This window comes from Tarenaya hassleriana, unplaced genomic scaffold, assembly GCF_000463585.1.
Source record: "Tarenaya hassleriana unplaced genomic scaffold, ASM46358v1 Cleome69, whole genome shotgun sequence".
In the NCBI taxonomy this organism is placed as follows: Eukaryota; Viridiplantae; Streptophyta; class Magnoliopsida; order Brassicales; family Cleomaceae; genus Tarenaya; species Tarenaya hassleriana.
This window is the reverse complement of record NW_010969446.1, coordinates 563,192-570,128: the sequence shown is the minus strand read 5'-3', so window position 1 is coordinate 570,128 and position 6,937 is coordinate 563,192.

Below are 6,937 nucleotides of genomic sequence, written 5' to 3'. Positions count from 1 at the left end.
AAAGCTTCAAGAGGTAGTCAAGAAATAAGTCATGAAGCTTCTAGACGCAGGTATCATCTTTCCTATCTCCGATAACTCGCGGGTTAGCCCTGTGCAGGTAGTGCCGAAGAAAGGTGGAATGACAGTCATCAAGAACGATCGCAACGAGTTAATACCGACAAGGACTGTCACACGATGACGCATGTGCATTGATTACAGAAAACTCAACACCAACACTAGGAAAGATCATTTTCCGCTGCCATTCATTGATCAAATGCTCGAGCGTCTCGCTTTGCACTTCTACTTTTGCTTCCTAGACGGGTATTCAGGTTTCTTTCAGATCCCTATACACCCCTTTGATCAAGAAAAGACTACGTTCACTTGCCCATATGGTACATTCGCTTATAGATGTATGCCTTTTGGACTTTGTAATGCACCTGGTACCTTTCAACGCTGTATGATGGCTATCTTTTCAGATGTAATCGAGGACATAATGGAGGTATTCATGGATGACTTTTCTGTCCATGGACCCTCCTTTGATGTGTGTCTGATGAACCTTTCTCGAGTCTTAGACATGTGCTCACAGGCTAATTTGGTGCTCAACTGGGAGAAATGCCACTTTATTGTTCATGAGGGCATCGTTCTGGGACACAAAATTTCAGAAAGAGGAATCGAGGTCGACAGAGCCAAGATCGAAGTAATCGAGAAACTGCCTCCGCCTTGCAATGTCAAAAGCATCCGCAGTTTTCTCGGTCATGCGGGTTTCTACCGGAGATTCATTAAGGACTTCTCAAAGATCTCCAAACCCCTCACTAACCTGCTCTGCAAGGAAGCTACATTCGATTATACAGCTGACTGCGACGTTGCATTCCAGACCTTGAAGACAGCTCTGACATCTACTCCTATCATTCAACCGCCAGATTGGGATCTACCCTTTGAGATCATATGTGTTGCCAGTGATTATGCAGTTGGCGCAGTTCTTGGACAGCGAAAGGATAAGAAACTCCATGCCATTTATTACGCAAGCCGAACTCTGGATGATGCTCAGACGAACTACACCACGACAAAGAAAGAAATGCTTGCCATTGTCTTCGCGTTCGAGAAATTCAGATCATATCTCATCGGCTCCAAAGTGATCGTTCACACAGACCACGCTGCACTCAGGTATCTCCTGTCTAAGAAAGATGCTAAACCACGTCTTATCCGTTGGACACTACTTTTACAAGAGTTCGACTTGGAGATCCGAGATAGAAAGGGAACAGAAAACAGTGTTGCTGATCATCTATCGAGACTACAGATTCCCGAATCAATCCCAATCGACGATTCACTTCGGGACGAGCAGATCATGGCCATATCCGTACAGTCCGAAACACCTTGGTACGCCGACTTCGTCAACTACCTGGTTAGTGGTCTCCTTCCTCCTGAGATGAATTACAACGGGAGAAAGAAATTTCTCCATAACGTTCGTGATTTTTTCTAGGACGAGCCATTCTTATTCAAGCGCGGTAAAGACGGACTGTTCAGACGTTGTATACCCGAGGACGAAGTTCAGCGAGTGATTTTCCATTGTCACTCTTCAGACTATGCCGGTCACTTCGCTAGTTTGAACACAGCCTTCAAGATCCTCCAAGCAGGTTTCCACTGGCCCTCTCTATTTAAAGATGTTCACCGGTTTGTTTCTTCTTGTGATGCTTGCCAGCGCACCGGCAACATTTCCCGACGTCATAAGATGCCTCAGCAGTTCATCCTGGAAGTCGAACCTTTCGATGTCTGGGGGATCGATTTTATGGGCCCATTCCCTCCCTCTTGTGGGAACCTCTACATATTGGTTGCCGTCGATTATGTGAGCAAATGGGTCGAAGCGATTGCCAGCACAACGAACGACTCTAAAGTTGTTTCACGAATGCTTCAGAGAATCATTTTTCCTCGTTTTGGCGTACCGCGTGTTCTAATCAGCGATGGAGGAACTCACTTTGTGAACAGAATCGTCGATACTTTACTGAAGAAGTATGGGGTTCAACATCGCGTTACCACACCCTATCATCCGCAGACCAGTGGACAGATTGAAATCTCTAACCGGAAGATCAAATCTATTTTGGAAAAAACTGTTTCCCACTCCCGCAAAGACTGGTCCCAAAAACTCGATGACGCGGTCTGGGCATATAGAACTGCTTTCAAAACCCCAATCGGCATGACCCCGTTTCAGCTGGTATACGATAAAGCCTGTCATCTGCCAGTCGAATTGGAACATAAGGCATTATGGGCTATCAAGGCACTGAACTATGACCTCAAGTCCGCATCAGAAAAGCGCGTCCTACAACTCCACCACCTCGAAGAAATTCATCTCGACGCTTACGAGAATGCGAAAATCTACAAGGAACACACCAAGCGTTGGCATGACCGCCACATCCTTCATCGCTCCTTCCAGGTAAACGATCGCGTCCTTGTATTTAACTCTCGTATGCGACTATTTCCAGGTAAACTGAAGTCTAGGTGGTTCGGCCCGTTCACGATCAAACATGTCGCCGATCATAGTGCGATCGAACTCTGGAATTCCGACGGTAAACCATTCAAAGTCAACGCCCAACGAGTGAAGCTATACAATCCTGAGGATCCAGCTTCTGAGAGAGGTACTCTTCCTCTCTCCATCCCTCACACTGCTTAATTCCACCATGGTCGTCGCTCCTGACCCTAAACGAGCACGTTCGGATCTCCGAATCCATATCCTTTTTCCTCTTATATCTTTATATATCTTCAAATTTATTTTATTTCGTTCTCTCTACAGGCCCAACTCTCATCGGAAACATCGACTGACCCGATTGTGTTGCATCCCTCCACACGATCGTGTCATTCCCAACTCTGATTCTCTTCAACAAACAGACGACACGATCGTGTCCCTACCTCATGACACGATCGTGTGCCCACCTCCCTCGGATGTATCGGAATCCGCTTAAGACCCGATCGTGTGTCATCACATCACACGATCGTGTGTCTCCTGGTAAGTTGTGGGGGCCCGACGATTTAACCCTAACTTTTCCCATCTCTCCCCATTTCTTTCATTTACCCTCCATCCCCTCTCCACCAGATCTCCAAATCGCCGCCTCCCTCATCTACCACCGCTGCCGTCGTGGTTCCCACCCTCTCACACCCTCTCTTCTCCTATTCTTCTTCCTCCATCTCCCACTTGAATCGGCTGCAATCGAGATGTCGTCCCGCCCGAAGAGAACACGCACGTCCGGCGTAGCAGGAGCATCTTCCGGTCGTCCTTCTAGCGCCAGTAGCAGTCATCAACCCGCCGACAACCCAACCCCACCACCGGCCCAGGTCATCACAGGCCGCTCTTTCATCCTCAAGCCCGTTGAATCAGTTCTCATCGGAGAACCGATGCCAGTGCAGCCAGGCACTCGCGTTGCACTTCATCCTCCGGTCCGCCCTAAACCGACCCATGATCGCTACTCCGCCGTTGTCTTCCACGATGCTGCTCAAGAAACAGCCTATGCACGGTTGGCCCAATGCACTCTCAAGCCAACCAAATTCATTAGCAGCTACATCAAGGAAGTTGGGATCGAGCAGCAGATGAGATCCCTTTTCCGCACATTGGGTTGGACTAAGCTATACAATGCCAACGTCCCCACTTATGAGCGTCCGACCCTGGAATTCCTGTCGTCCTTCCGCTGCTACTTTCCCGAAGATGACACGTCCGATGGAGCATACATGGAGTTTCGGCTAAACAACGTCAAGTTCCGCCTCACTATGGCGCAGTTCGCCGACATCCTATCCGTCCCTCGAAGTATCTTCTCCAACATTCCGGAGATAGACACGAATACCCAGACGAAACCCTTCTGGAGGGTGATCGCTCGGGGAATCTTCACGTCCGGTCATGCCAAGGCAGCATGTCTTTTTCACCCCACCATTCGCTATTTCCATCAATTCCTCGTTTGCTGTTTGTTTGCGAAGCATACTGCCAGTCACGTCTCGCTAGGAGACTTGGCCATCATCCGCCACGCCCTCAGAGACCTGTTTGACGGCGACTCGTGGAACATGGACGTGACGGACATAGCCTCCCTGGTTGCTCGTCATTTCGTCCGGCTGCTGACGAACCCCACCGAGCGGAAACCAGTACTGTATGTTGGTGGCATAATCTCCCTAATTGCGCAGCGGCTGCAGATCAACCTCTCTGGTTATGGCTCTCCTATCCCTGGCTGCACTACCCTAGACAAGATCGTGCTCATGAACAAGAGCATGCTGATGATTGACGACTACGGCGATGTCTTCTGGTCCAACAGGTACGATAAAACACTTTATATCACACACAGACAAAATTCCACCCCTTATTCTGGAGGGCCTCCGTACCGTCGTCCCCGCCACCGATCAGCCTTCCCGCCGAGCTCCACCTCGTGACACCCCTAGCTCCTCCCGAAAACCCCCTATAAGAGCCTCACTCTCGAAGACGACGCTGAAATATGGACTCTGGAGCAACTCTGCGAGGACAGTTATTTCGAGCTGATGGAACAACGTCACCGATCTCTCGCACATGCACAACACGACATCACCACCTCTCAGACCGCTCTTGGCACCCAGCTACACTCCCTCAAAGACCGTCAGAACCAGATTGGGGAGCAAGTGGCATCTTTAACGGCATACATGGACCAGCGCCGCCATATGGATTATTATCAGGTGCAGGTCCTCCAGGGTCTCCAGGACCTCCACTTCACCCCTGCTGGCCGCCAGCACGTCGCACTGCCACCTGGATATCCGTATCCCGACATGTCCTATTCTGATCAGCCACCTCCTCCTGAGGACATGGACACCACCAGCGAACCTCGAGAGTGACTTTTCCGCCCTTGTTATTCTCGCACTCCTAATTTGTTCCGTTTATGTCATATTTTGTGCCCTTTTCAGTATGTACTCGGATGTTTCTATACTGCTGCGGTTATTTTATCTTATGTTGGAATGTGGTCACCTTTCCTTGTTTCCACGTTGTTTTGGTTTTCTCTCTTGTCAATTTTGAAGTTTCACTGCAGAGAGATTGTTGAGTGAACACCATCGCACATTCATTGCCCTTCCAACCTGAGCGTCGCAAGAATCGCCTCCCATTTCTCTATGCCTTACGCAGCTAAGTATCCGAATCCTCTCACTTCTTCATCTCCTCCCGTTATAGTTACACACCGTGGACGGTGTTTTGTTCAAGTCACTGTTGGGTTTTTGGCTACGGATTCCTAGCATGCGATCATATCGATCTAGGGTTTGGTTTACTAGGTTTCATGCAGTGGAAGAATAATCTAAACCTAGTCAAACGTCACACGCAACCAAAATCATCCATAAAACCCCGTTTAATCGTGTATATCACCGTAGGAATCGAATACTTACATCTTTCCTGAAGATCTGAAAGTAGCAATTGATCCAGGGCCTGTTTTAAACACCAAGAGCTGAAAGTACAACTCCTCTACACGTATCCACACCGACGGGAAGGATTCCAAACGCTTTTGGAACTGATCTGCTAGGATCTGTGAAGTATATGAAGTGGGATCTAATCCCGGGAGCTAGAACTATGAAAGAAACGATTTCTTCTGAGTTTTTGCTCTGTTTTAGGGTTCTTTTCGTCTGTCTTAGGTTGAGGACGGCGTCCAATACCCTTCTTATAAGATAGGAACCCTAATCCTTGTGAAAAGTGACTTTTTCCGAGTATTGACTCGGTCCGAGTCAGAACTCTGACTCGGTCGAGTCAGAACGAATCAGCCCAAGCCCATTGTCAACTCTTGACTCGGCCCATTTAGTATTGACTCGGTCCGAGTCAAAACTTTGACTGGACTGAGTCAAAACATCAGCCAAGCCCAAAACACTTTCTGGGCTTCGGAACTGACTCGGTCCGAGTCAAGTACTGACTCGGTCCGAGTCAGAAGGCTGAAAACGTTCTGACACTCTGATTTGATCCGAAAACGGTTTTTCCGACCAAATCCAAGTCTTCCTTTCCGAAACTTCACATATAAGTCCATGCCTAATGGTGTGTGACCCTGTAGGCCCATTCGCAGTGGCAGTAGCCTCGAGAACCATTCCCGATCTATAAGTCATGGTTAGCCTCTAGCAAGACGCCATGACCCCCCACGTTGAATTGAGTTAGAGGTGATCTAACCTAGGCAATAACAGCTCGAGTTCTGATCCTTTATCTCACGATATCATGTGTTGAACAAGGGCATGGTTTGAGCCACCCTTCAAGTTCAACCGCTTTCTCGTCTTGGTAAATCGACTAGTAAAATAGATGCAACTTCATCTATAGCGTGGCCACGCATTTTCATAGTCCGACTTCCACGAGAGGGCCCAGCGATATCTCTCCTATTGAGGAGGTGATAAGTCCCATATTGCATGTCTATTATCTCCATATGATTCGTGAACGTATCTGATCAACGCCGTTATAATCATCCGGTTAAAGACGACGTTTGACGCAGTCAAGACACGCCACTCCTCATATCAGATACTCTAGATATCTCAGGTCTGAGGATCCAAGAACGAACCGCTGTATGAGATTCAAGTCATGACTCTGTCCATGTGACAATCTCATGCGGGTCATCCAGTCACTCGTTACGAGTACCCATGATTGTGATAAGCATCCAATGCATCAATCACACCTCATGTTAGTCTTAATTCATCATTGTTCCCACAATGATAACTGACCAGGGAGTTTAGAATCATTCTATAATGATTCAAGGATACCGAAATATAAGAAACATGCCAATCATATAACGGGAATGTAACGCATTCATAAATCAATGAATCACTACAAAGTCAAAATGTCATATCACGGATCATCCTAGAGCATTACAACCAACAATCTCCCACTATGCTCTATGATCTATCCTACAAGCATCTAATCCCCATACCCTTAACATGACCATCATGTTTTGACGAAGTGAGAGGCTTCGTCATCGGGTCGGCAATATTATCATATGTCGACACTCTG